Genomic DNA, 21,490 nt, shown 5'->3' with positions numbered 1-21,490 from the left:
CTTTGGAACCATTTCCCACGCGCATCGTCACCTCGTCCTTAGCCAATCTTCGCTTAATCCGTAGTCCCTGTTTCGAGTTGCAAATATTAGCAATAGAACCAGTATCAAATACCCAGGTGCTACTGCGAGCATTAGTAAGGTACACATCAATAACATGTATATCACATATACCTTTGTTCACCTTGCCATCCTTCTTATCCGCCAAATACTTGGGGCAGTTCCGCTTCCAGTGACCAGTCTGCTTGCAGTAGAAGCACTCAGTCTCAGGCTTAGGTCCAGATTTGGGTTTCTTCTCTTGAGCAGCAACTTGTTTGCTGTTCTTCTTGAAGTTCCCCTTCTTCTTCCCTTTACCCTTTTTCTTGAAACTGGTGGTCTTATTGACCATCAACACTTGATGCTCCTTCTTGATTTCTACCTCCGCAACTTTTAGCATTGCGAAGAGCTCAGGAATAGTCTTGTCCATCCCTTGCATATTATAGTTCATCATGAAGCTCTTGTAGCTTGGTGGCAGTGATTGAAGAATTCTGTCAATGACACTATCATCAGGAAGATTAACTCCCAGTTGAATCAAGTGATTATTATACCCAGACATTTTGAGTATATGTTCACTGACAGAACTATTCTCTTCCATCTTGCAGCTATAGAACTTATTGGAGACTTCATATCTCTCAATCCGGGCATTTGCTTGAAATATTAATTTCAACTCCTGGAACATCTCATATGCTCCATGACGTTCAAAACATCATTGAAGTCCCGGTTCTAAGCCGAAAAGCATGGCACACTAAACTATCGAGTAGTCATCAGCTTTGCTCTGCCAGACGTTCTTAACGTCGTCAGTTGCATCTGCAGCAGGCCTGGCACCCAGCGGTGCTTCCAGGACGCAATTCTTCTGTGCATCAATGAGAATAATCCTCAGGTTACGGACCCAGTGTGTGTAATTGCTACCATCATTTTTCAACCTAGCTTTCTCAAGGAACGCATTAAAATTCAACGGAATAATAGCACGAGCCATCTATCTACAACAAATATAGACAAGCAAAATACTATCAGGTACTAAGTTCATGATAAATTTAAGTTCAATTAATCATATTACTAAAGAACTCCCACTTAGATGGACATCCCTCTAATCATCTAAGTGATCACGTGATCCAAATCAACTAAACCATGTCCGATCATCACGTGAGATGGAGTAGTTTTCAATGGTGAACATCACTATGTTGATCATATCTACTATATGATTCACGCTCGACCTTTCGGTCTCAGTGTTCCGAGGCCATATCTGTATATGCTAGGCTCGTCAAGTTTAACCTAAGTATTCTGCGTGTGCAACATTGTATTTGAACATAGAGCCTATCACACCCGATCATCATGTGGTGTCTCAGCACGAAGAACTTTCGCAACGGTGCATACTCAGGGAGAACACTTATACCTTGAAATTTAGTGAGAGATCATCTTATAATGCTACCATAAATCAAAATAAGATGCATAAAGGATAAACATCACATGCAATCAATATAAGTGATATGATATGGCCATCATCATCTTGTGCTTGTGATCACCATCTCCGAAGCACCATCATGATCACCATCGTCACCGGAACGACACCTTGATCTTCATCGTAGCATCGTTGTCATTTCGCCACCTATTGCTTCTACGACTATCTCTACCGCTTAGTGATAAAGTAAAGCAATTACAGGGCGATTGCATTGCATACAATAAAGCGACAACCATATGGCTCCTGCCAGTTGCCGATAACTCGGTTACAAAACATGATCATCTCATACAATAAAATATAGCATCACGTTTTGGCCATATCACAACACAACATGCCCTGCAAAAACAAGTTAGACATCCTCTACTTTGTTGTTGCAAGGTTCAACTAAAGTTGGAGAAACTGACACCCGCCAGCCACCTGTGTGCAAAGTACGTCGGTAGAACCAGTCTCGCGTAAGCGTACGCGTAATGTTGGTCCGGGCCGCTGATACGTCTCCAACGTATCTATAATTTATAAAGCATTCATGCTATTTTATTATCTATTTTGAATGATTATGGGCTTTATTATACACTTTTATATTACTTTTGGGACTAACCTATTAACCGGAGGCCCAACCCATATTCTTGTTTTATTGCCTGTTTCAGTATTTCGAGGAAAAGGAATATCAAACGGAGTCCAAACGGAATGAAACCTTCGACAGCGTGATTTTTTTGGAATAATATGATCTTGGAGACTTGGAGTTCACGTCAGAAGATCCTCGAGGAGGCCAGGAGATAGGGGTGTGCCCCTGTCTCGTGGGCCCCTCGAGCACCCCCCGACTGACTTCTTTCGCCTATATAGTCGCACATACCCTAAAAACATCCACAGAGAAGATAGATCGGGAGTTCCGCCGCCGTAAGCCTCTGTAGCCACCAAAAACCTCTCGGGAGCCCGTTCCGGCACCCTGTCGGAGGGGGAATCCATCACCGGTGGCCATCTTCATTATACCGACGCTATCCATGACGAGGAGGGAGTAGTTCACCCTCGGGGCTAAGGGTATGTACCAGTAGCTATGTGTTTGATCTCTCTCTCTCTCGTGTTCTCTCTATGGCACGATCTTGATGTATCACGAGCTTTGCTATTATAGTTGGATCTTATGATGTTTCTCCCCCTCTACTCTCTTGTGATGAATTGAGTTTCCCTCTTGAAGTTATCTTATCGGATTGAGTCTTTATGATGAGAACACTTGATGTATGTCTTGCCGTGTTTATCTATGGTGACAATGGGATATCACGTGCCACTTGATGTATGTTTTGGTGACCAACTTGCGGGTTCGGCCCATGAACCTATGCATAGGGTTTGGCACACGTTTTCTTGACTCTCCGGTAGAAAGTTTGGGGCACTCTTTGAAGTACTTTGTGTTGGTTGGATGAATTTGAGATTGTGTGACGCATATCGGATAATCATGCCCACAGATACTTGAGGTGACAATGGAGTATCTAGGTGACATTAGGGTTTTGGTTGATTTGTGTCTTAAGGTGTTATTCTAGTACGAACAATTGAATAGATTGATCCAAAAGAATAACTTTGAGGTGGTTTCGTACCCTACCATAATCTCTTTGTTTGTTCTCCTCTATTAGTGGCTTTGGAGTGACTCTTTGTTGCATGTTGAGGGAGTGTTATATGATCTATCTATGTTATTATTTTGAGAGAACTTGCACTAGTGAAAGTATGAACCCTAGGCCTTGTTTCCTACCATTGCAATACCGTTTGTGATCACTTTTATCATTAGTTACCTTGCTGTTTTTATATTTTCAGATTATAAATACCTATATCTACCATCCATATTGCACTTGTATCACTATCTCTTCGCCGAACTAGTGCACCTATACAATTTACCATTGTATTGGGTGTGTTGGGGACACAAGAGACTCTTTGTTATTTGGTTGCAGGGTTGTTTGAGGGAGACTATCTTCATCCTATGCGTCCTACAGATTGATAAACCTTAGGTCATCCACTTGAGGGAAATTTGCTACTGTCCTACAAACCTGTGCACTTGCAGGCCCAACAACGTCTACAAGAAGAAGGTTGTGTAGTAGACATCAAGCTCTTTTCTGGCTCCGTTGCCGGGGAGGCTAGGTAAGTGGCACTCACACCCGTCAACTAAGCTCTTTTCTGGCGCCGTTGCTAGGGAGGTGAGTGCTTGAAGGTATATCTTTAAATCTTGCAATCGAATCTTTTTGTTTCTTGTTTTATCACTAGTTTAGTTTATAAAAGAAAACTTCCAAAAAATGGAGTTAAGTTTGTCTCATACGCTTCATCTTTTTAATATCTTTCGTGAGTATGATGGAAAGGAAAATTGTGCTCAAGTGCTAGAAGAAGAATGCATTAAAATGATTGGTACTAAATCTTTGAATGATGAGCATGATTGCAATGTTGTTAGTATGAATTCCTTGAATATCCATGATGCTAATGATATGCAAAGCCACAAGCTTGGGGAAGCTATGTTTGATGAATATGATATTTTTAGTCCCCCAAGTTTTGATGAGAATATTTAGTATGATGATAGCATGCCTCCTACTTATGATGATTATATTGATGAAAGTGGGTTTTGAAGAGTGTCAACCTTAGGAAGTAGTTATCCCACTATTTTGGAGGATGTTGAATCTTATTGTGATGAATATGAAAGTGGATTTGGAAGAGTGTCAACTTTATTTAGTGATGATTCCACTATTTCGGAAGAGGTTCCAATTGATTATGAGAACAAAGTTGCTGTCTATGATGATTATTGTGATGACTTGTATGCTATTAGGAATAATGATAACCATGAAACTTGCCATCATGATTTTAGTTTTCAATTGGATTATGCCTCACATGATAATTATTTTGTTGAGTTTGCTCCCACTACTATTCATGAGAAGAATTGTGCTTATGTGGAGAGTAGCAAATTTCTATGCAAGTAGATCATGAAAAGAATGCTTTAGGTGCTGGTTATATTGTTGAATTCATTCATGATGCTACTGAAAATTATTATGAGGGAGGAACTTATGCTTGTAGGAATTGCAAATATATCAAGTTTCCTCTCTATGTGCTTAAAATCTTGAAGTTATGCTTGTTTTACCTTCCTATGCTAGTTGATTATTGTTCCCATAAGTTGTTTGCTCACAAACTCCCTATGCATAGGAAGTGGGTTAGACTTAAATGTGCTAGTCATATGCTTCATGATGCTCCTGTTATGTTTCAATTCTTATCTTTTATGTGAGCAACATTGTCATCATCATGCCTAGCTAGAAAGGCATTAAAGAAAAGCGTTTGTTGGGAGACAAACCAATATTTATCCTTACTGTTTTTGTGTGTCCACATGATTATGCTACTGTAGTAATCATGTTTTATAGCTTTTGTTTCAATAAAGTGCCAAGTAAGACCTTTAGGATAGCTTACGGTGATAGTTGTGTTGATCCTGCTGAGAATCAGAAACTTTTGCACCCAGTAAATTAGTTTTGTTAATTCACATAAACGTGATTCTGATATGATTATTTTTGATCTGGATTGGTACGCAAATTTCTTAGTACTTCCTAATTTGGTAGGATTTTGGGAGTTCCATAAGTATACATTTGATACAGATTACTGCAGACTGTTCTATTTTTAACTGATTCTGTTTTCTATGTGTTGTTTGCTTATTTTGATGAATCTATGAGTAGTATCGAAGGGTATGAACCATAGATAAGTTGGAGTACAGTATATATTACACAAATATGAATTTAGAATGAGTTCATTACAGCACCTAAGTGGTGGTTTTATTTTCTTATACTAACGGAGCTTACGAGTTTTCTGTTGAGTTTTGTGTTGTGAAGTTTTCAAGTTTTGGGTAAAGATTCGATGGACTATGGAATAAGTAGTGGCAAGAGCCTAAGATTGGGGATGCCCAAGGCACCCCAAGGTAATATTCAAGGACAACCAAGAGCCTAAGCTTAGGGATGCCCCGGATGGCATCCCCTCTTTCGTCTTCGTCCATCGGTAACCTTACTTGGAGCTATATTTCTATTCGCCACATGATATGTGTTTTGTTTGGAGCATCATTTTATTTTTTTAGTATTTGCTTGATGTTATTTAGAATAATGTTTTTCATCTTTATTTTCAATAATAATGTCAAGGATAGCCTTTACCATGCTTATTTTGCTAGTATACATGTTGTTTGAAAACAGAAAGTTTACCGCTGTTGCAAGAATTCCCTAGAAAAGTCAGATAATGGTATAATGTTGAAACTTTTGCATATTGAGCTCTGATAAATTTATTACAGTGGGAATTTTCTTTCAGAATTTTTGGAGTTAGGGAAGTATTGATACTCTTGCATTTCTTTCATACTGTTTTGGCAGATTGCTGTTATGTTTGCATTGTTTGCATATGTTTGCTTGTTTAATGATTCTATTTGAGGATATGAGTATTAAATATGCAGAGGCATTTAGTATGCAATGTGGAATAATAATTTTAATGATTTGTTACAGTAGAAAATGATAAGGTTTTGCATTAGTTTATACTAACCTATCTCACGAGTTCTTGTTGAGTTTGGTGTGAATGAAGCTTTTGATAAAAAGAGAACCCATGATATGAGAGGAATTAAGGAGACACAAAAGTTCAAGCTTGGAGATGACCAAGGCACCCCAAGATAATATTTCAAGAAATCTCAAGCATCTAAGCTTGGGGATGCCCCGGTAGGCATCCCACCTTTCTTCTTCAACAACTATCGGTTAGTATTGGTTGAGCCTAAGTTTTTGCTTCTTCACATGAGTTGTGCTATCCTTGCATTGTAATTTTATTTTGCTTTGTTTTCTGTTTGAATACAATACCAAGATCTGAAATTCTTTAATGAGATAGAGTCTTCACATAGTTACATAATTATTTAGCTACTCATTGATCTTCACTTATATCTTTTTGGAGTAGTTTGTCTTTTACTCGTGTGCTTCACTTATATCCTATGAGTAATTTGTTGAATGAGTTGATTGTCATAAATCTGAAATTATATATGCCTCATTTTTTTATCCCATGGGGAGTAACGACTTCACATCTAAAAAGTAGATGTTATAAATTTATTGAAGGTTAGCAAGCATTGTATTGGTCATTTGAACAATTCATGAAAGAATATTGAAGGAAGAGAGATTTCACATATAAATACACTATCCTAGACATCTTTTATAATTGGGAGCACTCATTAAGTATGACATGCTAAAGAGTTTATGTTGGACAAGGACGACAACGTAATGGTTTATGTTTTCCGACATCTCAGTTAAAGTATATTGTCATGGATCATTTAAACATGTTGAGCTTGCCTTTCCCCCTCATGCTAGCCAAAATTCCTTGCACCAAGTAGAGATACTACTTGTGCTTCCAAATATCCTTAGACCCAGTTTTGCCATGAGAGTCCACCATACCTACCTATGGATTGAGTAAGATCCTTCAAGTAAGTTGTCATCGGTGCAAGCAATAAAAATTGCTCTCTAAATATGCATGACTTATTAGTGCGGAGAAAATAAGCTTTGTACGATCTTGTTATGGAAGCAATAAAAGCGACGGACTACAGAATAAAGGTCCATATACAAGGGGCAATATAAAGTGACATTCTTTCGCATTAAGATTTTGTGTATCCAACCCTAAAAGCGCATGACAACCTCTGCTTCCCTCTGCGAAGGGCCTATATTTTACTTTATGTCTTTTACTTTATGCAAGAGTCAAGGTGATCTTCACCTTTCCCTTTTTCATTTTATCCTTTGGCAAGCACTTTGTGTTGGGGTGATCCTGATATATATATATATATATATATATATATATATATATATATCCAATTGGATGTAAGTTAGCATGAACTATTATTGTTGACATCACCCAAAGGTGAATACGTTGGGAGGCAACACTATAAGCCCCTATCTTTCTCAGTGTCTGATTGAAACTTCATAACCATTAGTATTGCGTGAGTGTTAGCAATTATAGAAGACTATATGATAGTTGAATATGTGGAGTTTGCTATTCCTAAAAATAAGATGAATTGCAATTGTTTGATGACTGAGAATGAAGTTTGCTAGTTTTCAAGAAAGTTTATGGTCTATGCTTTAACATGTGAATTGCTTGTTACTTTATCATGAGAAGTTTTATGAGTTGAACTACTGTTATGACATATTATCATGCTATAAAAGGTGATTGAAATTATCGTTGATCAAACTTGTGCACCTTCTAGCATTCACACTTCATAACTTCTTTCTTTTATCATTTGCCTACTCGAGGACGAGTAGGAATTAAGCTTGGGGATGCTGATACATCTCCAACGTATCTATAATTTATGAAGCATTCATGCTATTTTATTATCTGTTTTGAATGATTATGGGCTTTGTTATACACTTTTATATTACTTTTGGGACTAACCTATTAACTGGAGGCCCAGCCCATATTGCTGTTTTATTGCCTGTTTCAGTATTTCGAGCAAAAGGAATATCAAATGGACTCCAAACGGAATGAAACCTTCGGCAGCGTGATTTTTTGGAAGAATATGATCCTGGAGACTTGGTGTTCACGTCAGAAGATCCTCGAGGAGGCCAGGAGATAGGGGCGCCCCCCCTACTGGGTGTGCCCCCTGTCTCGTGGGCCCCTCGAGCACCCCCCGACCGACTTCTTTCACCTATATAGTCCCACGTACCCTAAAAACATCCACGGAGAAGATAGATCGGGAGTTCCGCCGCCACAAGCCTCTGTAGCCACCAAAAACCTCTCAGGAGCCCGTTCTGGCACCCTGCCGGAGGGGGAATCCATCACCGGTGGCCATCTTCATCATCCCGACGCTATCCATGACGAGGAGGGAGTAGTTCACCCTCGGGGCTGAGGGTATGTACCAGTAGCTATGTGTTTGATCTCTCTCTCTCTCTCTCGTGTTCTCTCTATGGCACGATCTTGATGTATCGCGAGCTTTGCTATTATAGTTGGATCTTATGATGTTTCTCCCCCTCTACTCTCTTGTGATGAATTGAGTTTCCCTCTTGAAGTTATCTTATCAGATTGAGTCTTTATGATGAGAACACTTGATGTATGTCTTGCCGTGTTTATCTGTGGTGACAATGGATATCATGTGCCACTTGATGTATGTTTTGGTGACCAACTTGCGGGTTCCGCCCATGAACCTATGCATAGGGGTTGGCACACGTTTTCTTGACTCTCCGGTAGAAACTTTGGGGCACTCTTTGAAGTACTTTGTGTTGGTTGGATGAATTTGAGATTGTGTGACGCATATCGTATAATCATGCCCATGGATACTTGAGGTGACAATGGAGTATCTTGGTGACATTAGGGTTTTGGTTGATTTATGTCTTAAGGTGTTATTCTAGTATGAACTCTTGAATAGATTGATCCGGAAGAATAACTTTGAGGTGGTTTCGTACCCTACCATAATCTCTTCGTTTGTTCTCCGCTATTAGTGGCTTTGGAGTGACTCTTTGTTGCATGTTGAGGGATTTTTATATGATCTATCTATGTTATTATTGTTGAGAGAACTTGCACTAGTGAAAGTATGAACCCTAGGCCTTGTTTCCTACCATTGCAATACCGTTTGTGCTCACTTTTATCATTTGTTACCTTGCAGTTTTTATATTTTCAGATTATAAATACCTATATCTACCATCCATATTGCACTTGTATCACTATCTCTTGCCGAACTAGTGCACCTATACAATTTACCATTGTATTAGGTGTGTTGGGGACACAAGAGACTCTTTGTTATTTGGTTGCAGGGTTGTTTGAGAGAGACTATCTTCATCCTACGCCTCCTACGGATTGATAAACCTTAGGTCATCCACTTGAGGGAAATTTGCCACTGTCCTACAAATCTGTGCACTTGCAGGCCCAATAACGTCTACAAGAAGAAGGTAGTGTAGTAGACATCAGCCACTTCATCCAACAATACGGCCGAACCAAAGTATGACATGCTGGTAAGCAGTATGACTTGTATCGCCCACAACTCACTTGTGTTCTACTCGTGCATATAACATCTATGCATAAAACCTGGCTCTGATACCACTATTGGGGAAAGTAGTAATTTCAAAAAAATTCCTACGCACACGCAAGATCATGGTGATGCATATAAACGAGAGGTGAGAGTGTTGTCCACGAACCCTCGTAGACCGAAAGCGGAAGCGTTAGAACAACGCGGTTGATGTAGTCGTACGTCTTCACGGCCCGACCGATCAAGCACCGAAAGCATGGCACCTCCGAGTTCTAGCACACGTTCAATTTGATGATGTCCCTCGAACTCCGATCCAGCCGAGTGTCGAGGGAGAGTTCCGTCAGCACGACGGCGTGGTGGAGATTATGATGTTCTACCGACGCAGGGCTTCGCCTAAGCACCGCTATGATATTATCGAGGTGGAATATAGTGGAGGGGGGCACCGCACACGGCTAATAGATCTCAAGGATCAATTGTTGTTTTTGTCTAGAGGTGCCCCCTGCCCCCGTATATAAAGGGGGCGGCCGGCCAGGAGGGGTGCGCCAGGAGGAGTTCTACTGGGAGTAGGACTCCCTCCTTTCCTTGTCCAACTAGGAGAGGGGGAAGGAAGGGAGAGAGGGGAGGAAGGAAAGGGGGGCGCCGCCCCCCTCCTTGTCCTATTCGGACTAGAGGGGGAGGGGGCGCGCGGCCCTCCCTGGCCGCCCCTCCTCTTCTCCACTTTGGGCCCATGAGGCCCATTAACCCCCCGGGGGGTTCCGGTAACCCCCCGGTGCTCCGGTATATATCTGATAACCCCCGGAACCATTCTGATGTCCGAATATAGTCGTCTAATATATCAATCTTCATGTCTCGACCATTTCGAGACTCCTCGTCATGCCCGTGATCACATCTGGGACTCCGAACAACCTTCGGTACATCAAAACTCATAAACTCATAATATAACCGTCATCGAAACTTTAAGCGTGCGGACCCTACGGGTTCGAGAACTATGTAGACATGACCGAGACACGTCTCCGGTCAATAACCAATAGCGGAACCTGGTTGCTCATATTGGCTCCTACATATTCTACGAAGATCTTTGTCGGTCAAACCGCATAACAACATACGTTGTTCCCTTTGTCATCGGTATGTTACTTGCCCGAGATTCGATCGTCGGTATCTCAATACCTAGTTCAATCTCGTTACTAGCAAGTCTCTTTACTCGTTATGTAATGCATCATTCCGTAACTAACTCATTAGCTACATTGCTTGCAAGGCTTATAGTGATGTGCATTACCGAGAGGGCCTAGAGATACCTCTCCAACAATCGGAGTGACAAAACCTAATCTCAAAATGCGCCTGAGGGAGTCCTGGATTAGGGGGTATCCGGACAGCTGGACTATATACTTTGTCCGGACTATTTGAGCGTGAAGATACAAGACTTAAGACTTCGTCCCGTGTCTGGGTGGGATTCTCCTTTGCGTGGAAGACAAGCTTGGTGATCCGGATATTATATTTCCTTCTTTGTAACCGACTCCATGTAAACCCTAGCCCTCTCCGGTGTCTATATAAACCGGAGAGTCTAGTCCTTAGAGGCAGAATCATAATCATCATAGGCTAGCTTCTAGGGTTTAGCCTCTACGATCTCGTGGTAGATCAACTCTTGTACTACTCATATCATCAATATCAATCAAGCATGAAGTAGTGTTTTACCTCCATCGAGAGGGCCCGAACCTGGGTAAACATTGTGTCCCTTGTCTCCTGTTACCATCAGCCTTAGACGCACAGATCGGGACCCCCTACCCGAGATCCGCCGGTTTTGACACCGACATTGGTGCTTTCATTAAGAGTTCCTCTGTGTCGTCACTACAAGGCTTGATGGCTCCTCCAATCATCAACAACAACACGGTCCAGGGTGAGACTTTTCTCCCCGGACAGATCTTCGTGTTCGGCGGCTTCGCATTGCGGGCCAATTCGCTTGGCCATCTGGAGCAGATCGACAGCTACGCCCCTGGCCACCAGGACAGGTTCGGAAACTTGAACTACACAGCCGATATCCGCGGAGACTTGATCTTGAATGGATTCGGGCATGTGCCAGGAGCGCCGAACAGTTACGATGAGCACGACCTAGACCTGCTCGCAGACAATGCTTGGGATATCGCCCCTGCAGGAGCCCCGGACCTAAATCCGGAGCAGATTGCGTCGTCTGAGGACGGGTGGATGGACCCCTTGTTGGAGAACGTTGCAGAAAATTAAAATTTTTCCTACGGTTTCACCAAGATCCATCTATGAGTTCATCTACGCAACGAGTCAAGGGAGTGAGTTTGCATCTACATACCACTTGTAGATCGCGTGCAGAAGCGTTCGAGGGAACGGTGATGATGGAGTCGTACTCGACGTGATTCAGATCACCGATGACCAAGTGCCGAACGGACAGCACCTCCGCGTTCAACACACGTATAGTACGGACGACGTCTCCTCCGTCTTGATCCAGCAAGGAAGAAGGAGAGGTTGAGGAAGATAGCTCCAACGGCAGCACGACGGCGTGGTGTTGGTGGAGAAGCAACACTCCGGCAGGGCTTCGCCAAGCTCGTGACGGAGGAGGAGAGGTGTTGGGGAGGGGAGGGGCTGCGCCTTGGGTTGTGTGTTGCAGCCCTCCCCTCACCCCTCTATTTATAGGGGAAGGGGGCAAGGGGGGCCGGCCCCTCTAGATGGGATCTAGAGGGGGGGCGGCGGCCAGGGAGGGGGGACTTGCCCCCCAAGCAAAGGAGGGCGCCCCCTCTAGGGTTTCCCCCCCAACCCTAGGCGCATGGGCCCAAAGGGGGGGGGGCGCCCAGCCCTCCAGGGGCTGGTTCCCTGCCCCCACACGGCCCATGTGGCCCACCAAGAGGGGTGGCCCCTCCCGGTGGACCCCCAGAACCTTCCGGTGGCCCCGGTACAATACCGATATGCCCCCGAAACTTTCCGGTGTCCGCATGACAACTTCCCATATATAAATCTTTACCTCCGGACCCTTCCGGAACTCCTCGTGACGTCCCAGATCTCATCCGGGACTCCGAACAACATTCAGTAATCACATACAAGTCTTCCTAATAACCCTAGCATCACCGAACCTTAAGTGTGTAGACCCTACGGGTTCGGGAGACACGCAGACATGACCAAGACGGCTCTCCGGTCAATAACCAACAGCGGGATCTGGATACCCATGTTGGCTCCCACATGCTCCTTGATGATGTCATCGGATGAACCACGATGTCGAGGATTCAAGCAACCCCGTATACTATTCCCTTTGTCAATCGGTACGTTACAAGCCCGAGACTCGATCGTCGGTATCCCAATACCTCGTCCAGTCTCGTTACCGGCAAGTCACTTTACTCGTACCGTAATGCATGATCCCATGACCATACACTTGGTCACTTTGAGCTCATTATGATGATGCATTACCGAGTGGGCCCAAAGATACCTCTCCATCATACGGAGTGACAAATCCCAGTCTCGATCCGTGTCAACCCAACAGACACTTTCGGAGATACCTGTAGTGCACCTTTATAGTCACCTAGTTACGTTGTGACATTTGGTACACCCAAAGCACTCCTATGGTATCCGGGAGTTACACGATCTCATGGTCTAAGGAAGAGATACTTGACATTGGAAAAGCTCTAGCAAAACGAACTACACGATCTTGTGCTATGCTTAGGATTGGGTCTTGTCCATCACATCATTCTCCTAATGATGTGATCCCGTTGTCAACGACATCTAATGTTCATAGTCAGGAAACCATGACTATCTGTTGACCAACGAGCTAGTCAACTAGAGGCTTACTAGGGACGTATTGTGGTCTATGTATTCACACGTGTATTACGATTTCCGGATAATACAATTATAGCATGAATAAAAGACAATTATCATGAACAAGGAAATATAATAATAATGCTTTTATTATTGTCTCAAGGGCATATTTCCAACAGTCTCCCACTTGCACTAGAGTCAATAATCTAGTTACATTGTGATGAATCGAACACCCATAGAGTTCTGGTGTTGATCATGTTTTGCTCGCGAGAGAGGTTTAGTCAGCGGATCTGCTACATTCAGATCCGTATGTACTTTGCAAATATCTATGTCTCCATCTTGAACATTTTCACGGATGGAGTTGAAACGACGCTTGATGTGCCTGGTCTTCTTGTGAAACCTGGGCTCCTTGGCAAGGGCAATAGCTCTAGTGTTGTCGCAGAAGAGTTTGATTGGCCCCGACGCATTGGGTATGACTCCTAGGTCGGTGATGAACTCCTTCACCCAAATTGCTTCATGTGCTGCCTCCGAGGCTGCCATGTACTCCGCTTCACATGTAGATCCCGCCACGACGCTCTGCTTGCAGCTGCACCAGCTTACTGCTCCACCATTCAACATATACACGTATCCGTTTTGTGACTTAGAGTCATCCAGATCTGTGTCGAAGCTAGCGTCGACGTAACCCTTTACGATGAGCTCTTCGTCACCTCCATAAACGAGAAACATGTCCTTTGTCCTTTTCAGGTACATCAGGATATTCTTCACCGCTGTCCAGTGTTCCTTGCCGGGATTACTTTGGTACCTTCCTAGCAAACTTACGGCAAGGTTTACATCAGGTCTGGTACACAGCATGGCATACATAATAGATCCTATGGCTGAGGCATAGGGGATGACGCTCATCTCTTCTTTATCTTTTGCCATGGTCGGGCATTGAGCCGAGCTCAATCTCACACCTTGCAGTACAGGCAAGAACCCTTTCTTGGACTGAGCCATTTTGAACTTCTTCAAAATCTTATCAAGGTATGTGCTTTGTGAAAGACCTATGAGGCGTCTCGATCTATCCCTATAGATCTTGATGCCTAATATGTAAGCAGCTTCTCCAAGGTCCTTCATTGAAAAACACTTATTCAGGTAGGCCTTAATGCTGTCCAAGAATTCTATATCATTTCCCATCAAAAGTATGTCATCTACATATAATATGAGAAATGCTACAGAGCTCCCGCTCACTTTCTTGTAAACGCAGGCTTCTCCATAAGTCTGCATAAAACCAAACGCTTTGATCATCTCATCAAAGCGAATGTTCCAACTCCGAGATGCTTGCACCAGCCCATAAATGGATCGTTGGAGCTTGCATGCTTTGTTAGCATTCTTAGGATCGACAAAACCCTCCGGTTGCATCATATATAGTTCTTCCTTAAGATGTCCGTTAAGGAATGCCGTTTTGACGTCCATCTGCCATATCTCATAATCATAGTATGCGGCAATTGCTAACATGACTCGGACGGATTTCAGCTTCGCTACGGGAGAGAATGTCTCGTCGTAGTCAATCCCTTGAACTTGTCGATAACCCTTAGCGACAAGTCGAGCTTTATAGATGGTAATATTACCATCCGCATCCGTCTTCTTCTTAAAGATCCATTTGTTTTCTATCGCTCGCCGATCATCGGGCAAGTCAGTCAAAGTCCATACTTTGTTTTCATACATGGATTCTATCTCGGATTTCATGGCTTCTAGCCATTTGTTGGAATCTGGTCCCGCCATTGCTTCTTCATAGTTCGAAGGTTCACCGTTGTCCAACAACATGATTTCCAGGACAGGGTTGCCGTACCACTCTGGTGCGGAACGTGTCCTTGTGGACCTACAAATTTCAGTAGAAACTTGATCTGAAGTACCTTGATCATCATCATTATTTTCCTCTTCAGTTGGTGTAGGCATCATAGGAACATTTTCCTGAGCTGCACTACTATCCCGTTCAAGAGGTAGTACTTCGTCGAGTTCTACTTTCCTCCCACTTACATCTTTCGAGAGAAACTCTTTTTCTAGAAAGGATCCGTTCTTGGCAACAAAGATCTTGCCCTCGGATCTTAAGTATAAGGTATACCCAATGGTTTCTTTAGGGTATCCTATGAAGACACATTTTTCCGACTTGGGTTCGAGCTTTTCAGGTTGAAGTTTCTTGACATAAGCATCGCATCCCCAAACTTTTAGAAACGACAGCTTAGGTTTCTTCCCAAACCATAATTCATACGGTGTCGTCTCAACGGATTTAGATGGTGCCCTATTTAAAGTGAATGTAGCTGTCTCTAGAGCGTATCCCCAAAATGATAGCGGTAAATCGGTAAGAGACATCATAGATCGCACCATATCCAATAGAGTGCGATTACGACGTTCGGACACACCGTTACGCTGAGGTGTTCCAGGCGGCGTGAGTTGTGAAACGATTCCACATTTTCTTAAGTGTGTACCAAATTCGTGACTTAAATATTCTCCTCCATGATCCGATCGTAAGAATTTTATCTTTCGGTCACGTTGATTCTCTACTTCATTCTGAAATTCCTTGAACTTTTCAAAGGTCTCAGACTTGTGTTTCATCAAGTAGACATACCCATATCTACTCAAGTCATTAGTGAGAGTGAGAACATAACGATATCCTCCGCGAGCCTCAATGCTCATTGGACCGCACACATCGGTATGTATGATTTCCAACAAGTTGGTTGCTCGCTCCATTGTTCCGGAGAACGGGGTCTTGGTCATTTTGCCCATGAGGCATGGTTCCCATGTGTCAAATGACTCATAATCGAGAGACTCTAAAAGTCCATCAGCATGGAGCTTCTTCATGCGCTTGACACCAATGTGACCAAGGCGGCAGTGCCACAAGTATGTGGGACTATCGTTATCAACTTTACATCTTTTGGTATTCACGCTATGAATATGTGTAACATTACGTTCGAGATTCATTAAGAATAAACCATTGACCATCGGGGCATGACCGTAAAACATATCTCTCATATAAATAGAACAACCATTATTGTCGGATTTAAATGAGTAGCCATCTCGTATTAAACAAGATCCAGATACAATGTTCATGCTCAAACTTGGCACTAAATAACAATTATTGAGGTTCATAACTAATCTCGTAGGTAAATGTAGAGGTAGTGTGCCGACGGCGATCACATCGACCTTGGAACCATTCCCGACGCGCATCGTCACCTCATCCTTCGCCAGTCTCCGCTTATTCCGTAGCCCCTGTTGTGAGTTACAAATGTGAGCAATGGCACCGGTATCAAATACCCAGGAGTTACTACGAGTACTGGTAAGGTACACATCAATTACATGTATATCAAATATACCTTTAGTTTTGCCGGCCTTCTTGTCCGCTAAGTATTTGGGGCAGTTCCGCTTCCAGTGACCCTTCCCCTTGCAATAAAAGCACTCAGTTTCAGGCTTGGGTCCATTCTTTGACTTCTTCCCGACAACTGGCTTACCGGGCGCGGCAACATCTTTGCCGTCCTTCTTGAAGTTCTTCTTACCCTTGCCCTTCTTGAACTTAGTGGTCTTATTGACCATCAACACTTGATGTTCTTTCTTGATTTCAACCTCTGCTGACTTTAGCATTGAAAATACTTCAGGAATGGTCTTCACCATCCCCTGCATATTTAGTTCATCATAAAGCTCTTGTAGCTGGATGGGAGCGACTGAAGGGTTCTGTCAATGACCGCTTCCAGGAGGTTAATGTCCAGCTGGGACAGGCGGTTGTGCAACCCAGACATTTTGAGTATATGCTCACTGACAGAACTATTTTCCTCCATCTTACAACTATAGAACTTGTCGGAGACTTCATATCTCTCGACCCGGGCATGAGCTTGGAAAACTAGTTTCAGCTCCTCGAACATCTCATATGCTCCGTGTTGCTCAAAACGCTTTTGGAGCCCCGGTTCTAAGCTGTAAAGCATGCCGCACTGAACGAGGGAGTAATCATCAGCGCGAGACTGCCAAGCATTCATAATGTCTTGGTTCTGTGGGACAGGAGCGTCACCTAGCGGTCCTTCTAGGACATATTGTTTCCTGGCAGCTATGAGGATGATCCTCAGGTTCCGGACCCAGTCCGTATAGTTGCTGCCATCATCTTCCAGCTTGGTTTTTTCTAGGAACACGTTGAAGTTCATGTTGACATGAGCGTTGGCCATTTGATCTACAAGACATATTTGCAAAGGTTTTAGACCAAGTTCATGATAATTAAGTTCATCTTAATCAAATTATTGTAATGAACTCCCACTCAGATTAGACATCCGTCTAGTCATCTAAGTGTTACACGATCCGAGTCGACTAGGCCGTGTCCGATCATCACGTGAGACGGACTAGTCATCGTCGGTGCACATCTTCATGTTGATCGTATCTTCCATACGACTCATGTTCGACCTTTCGGTCTCCGTGTTCCGAGGCCATGTCTATACATGCTAGGCTCGTCAAGTTAACCCTGAGTGTTTTGCATGTGTAAAACTGTCTTACACCCATTGTATGTGAACGTAAGGATCTATCACACCCGATCATCACGTGGTGCTTCGAAACGACGTACTTTAGCAACGGTGCACAGTTAGGGGAGAACACTTCTTGAAATTCTTGTAAGGGATCATCTAATTTACTGCCGTCGTTCTTAAGTAAACAAGATGCACAAACATAATAAACATCACATGCAATTATATAGTGGTGACATGATATGGCCAATATCATATAGCTCCATTGATCTCCATCTTCGGGGCTCCATGATAATCTTGTCACCGGCATGACACCATGATCTCCATCATCATGATCTCCATCATCGTGCCTTCATGAAGTTGTCACGCCAACGACTACTTCTACTTCTATGGCTAACGCGTTTAGCAATAAAGTAAAGTAATTTACATGGCGTTCTTCAATGACTCGCAGGTCATACAAAAAATAAAGACAACTCCTATGGCTCCTGCCGGTTGTCATACTCATCGACATGCAAGTCGTGATTCCTATTACAAGAACATGATCTCATACATCACAATATATCATTCATCATTCATCACAACTTCTGGCCATATCACATCACATGAAAATTGCTGCAAAAACAAGTTAGACGTCCTCTAATTGTTGTTGCATCTTTTACGTGGCTGCAATTGGGTTCTAGCAAGAACGTTTTCTTACCTACGAATAACCACAACGTGATTTTGTCAACTTCTATTTACCCTTCATAAGGACCCTTTTCATCGAATCCGCTCCAACTAAAGTGGGAGAGACAGACACCCGCCAGCCACCTTATGCAACTAGTGCATGTCAGTCGGTGGAACCGGTCTCACGTAAGCGTACGTGTAAGGTTGGTCCGGGCCGCTTCATCCCACAATACCGCTGAAGCAAGATAAGACTAGTAGCGGCAAGCAAGTTGACAAGATCTATGCCCACAACAAAATTGTGTTCTACTCGTGCAATAGAGAACTACGCATAAACCTGGCTCATGATGCCACTGTTGGAGAACATTGCAGAAAATTAAAAATTTTCCTACAGTTTCACGAAGATCCATCTATGAGTTCATCTAAGCAATGAGTCAATGGAGTGAGTTTGCATCTACATACCACTTGTAGATCGCGTGCGGAAGCGTTCGAGGGAACGGTGATGATGGAGTCGTACTCGACGTGATTCAGATCACTGATGACCAAGTGTCGAACGGACAGCGCCTCCGCGTTCAACACACGTACGGTATGGACGACATCTCCTCCGTCTTGATCCAGCAAGGAAGAAGGAGAGGTTGAGGAAGACAGCTCCAACGGCAGCACGACGGTGTGGTGTTGGTGGAGAAGCAGCACTCCGGCAGGGCTTCGCCAAGCTCGTGACGGAGGAGGAGAGATGTTGGGGAGGGGAGGGGATGCGCCTTGGGTTGTGTGTTGCAGCCCTCCCCTCACCCCTCTATTTATAGGGGAAGGGGGCAAGGGGGGCCGGCCCCTCTAGATGGGATCTAGAGGGGGGCGGCGGCCAGGGAGGGGGGACTTGCCCCCCAAGCAAAGGGGGGCGCCCCCTCTAGGGTTCCCCCCCCCCAACCCTAGGCGCATGGGCCCAAAGGGGGGGGCGTGCCCAGCCCTCCAGGGGCTGGTTCCCTGCCCCCACGCGGCCCATGTGGCCCACCAAGAGGGGTGGCCCCTCCCGGTGGACCCCCGGAACCCTTCCGGTGGCCCCGGTACAATACCGATATGCCCCCGAAACTGTCCGGTGTCCGCATGACAACTTCCCATATATAAATCTTTACCTCCGGACCCTTCCGGAACTCCTCGTGACGTCCGGGATCTCATCCGGGACTCCGAACAACATTCGGTAATCACATACAAGTCTTCCTAATAACCCTAGCGTCACCGAACCTTAAGTGTGTAGACCCTACGGGCTTGGGAGACACGCAGACATGACCAAGACGGCTCTCCAGTCAATAACCAACAGCAGGATCTGGATAGCCATGTTGGCTCCCACATGCTCCTCGATGATTTCATCGGATGAACCACGATGTCGAGGATTCAAGCAACCCCGTATACTATTCCCTTTGTCAATCGGTACGTTACAAGCCCGAGACTCGATCGTCGGTATCCCAATACCTCGTTCAGTCTCGTTACCGGCAAGTCACTTTACTCGTACCGTAATGCATGATCCCGTGAGCAAACACTTGGTCACTTTGAGCTCATTATGATGATGCATTACCAAGTGGGCCCAGAGATACCTCTCCGTCATACGGAGTGACAAATCCCAGTCTCGATCCGTGTCAACCCAACAGACACTTTTGGAGATACCTTTAGTGCACCTTTATAGTCACCCAGTTACGTTGTGACGTTTGGTACACCCAAAGCACTCCTACGGTATCCGGGAGTTACACGATCTCATGGTCTAAGGAAGAGATACTTGACATTGGAAAAGCTTTAGCAAAACGAACTACACGATCTTGTGCTATGCTTAGGATTGGGTCTTGTCCATCACATCATTCTCCTAATGATGTGATCCCGTTGTCAATGACATCTAATGTCCATAGTCAGGAAACCATGACTATCTGTTGACCAACGAGCTAGTCAACTAGAGGCTTACTAGGGATGTATTGTGGTCTATGTATTCACACATGTATTACGATTTCCGGATAATACAATTATAGCATGAATAAAAGACAATTATCATGAACAAGGAAATATAATAATAATGCTTTTATTATTGCCTCTAGGGCATATTTCAAACACCCCTCCCCAGAGGCCGCACACTCATCGGCGGTAGATCCGAACACAGACTTCACCCCCAAGGAAGCCTTTGACACCGGACCCCCGGACTCGTATCCGGTTGTAGGTTCCAGTCTGCGCGCCTCCAAGCCCGCCGAATCTGGTTGGGCTTCGGTAATGGAGTTCACCGTTGCGGATATCTTCCAGCACTCGCCCTTTGCCGACATGCTGAACTCTTCAAAGTCCCTCTCTTTGTCAGGAGACTCTCGGCCGAACTATGTCCGGCTCGAATGGGAAGCAGGCGACGAAGGAATTCGTTGCCCACCCACCACCCACTTCATAGCCACTGTCGACGATGTATCAGACATGCTTGACATCGACTCTGATGATACCGACGGTATGGACGTCGGCGCAGGAGACGATTCAGAATCAACGGGGCGCTGGACTGCCACCTTGTCATACGATATATACATGGTGGATACGCCTAAGGAGGACTGAGGGAGTCCTGGATTAGGGGGTATCCGGACAGCCAGACTATATACTTTGTTCGGACTATTGGAGCGTGAAGATACAAGGCTCAAGACTTCGTCCCGTGTCCGGGTGGGACTCTCCTTTGCTTGGAAGACAAGCTTGGCGATCCGGATATTATATTTCCTTCTTTGTAACCGACTCCGTGTAAACCCTAGCCCCCTCCGGTGTCTATATAAAACGGAGGGTTTAGTCCTTAGAGGGACGACCAGAATCATAATCATCATAGGCTAGCTTCTAGGGTTTAGCCTCTACGATCTCGTGGTAGATCAACTCTTGTACTACTCATATCATCAATATCAATCAAGCAGGAAGTAGGGTTTTACCTCCATCGAGAGGGCCCGAACCTGGGTAAACATTGCGTCCCTTACCTCCTGTTACCATCAGCCTTAGACGCACAGATCGGGACCCCCTACCCGAGATCCGCCGGTTTTGACACCGACATTGGTGCTTTCATTGAGAGTTCCTCTGTGTCGTCGCTGCAAAGCTTAATGGCTCCTCCAATCATCAACAATGAGACGGTCCAGGGTGAGA

The sequence above is a fragment of the Triticum aestivum genome, chromosome 5B (assembly GCF_018294505.1).
Source record: "Triticum aestivum cultivar Chinese Spring chromosome 5B, IWGSC CS RefSeq v2.1, whole genome shotgun sequence".
In the NCBI taxonomy this organism is placed as follows: Eukaryota; Viridiplantae; Streptophyta; class Magnoliopsida; order Poales; family Poaceae; genus Triticum; species Triticum aestivum.
This window is presented reverse-complemented; position numbering follows the sequence as displayed.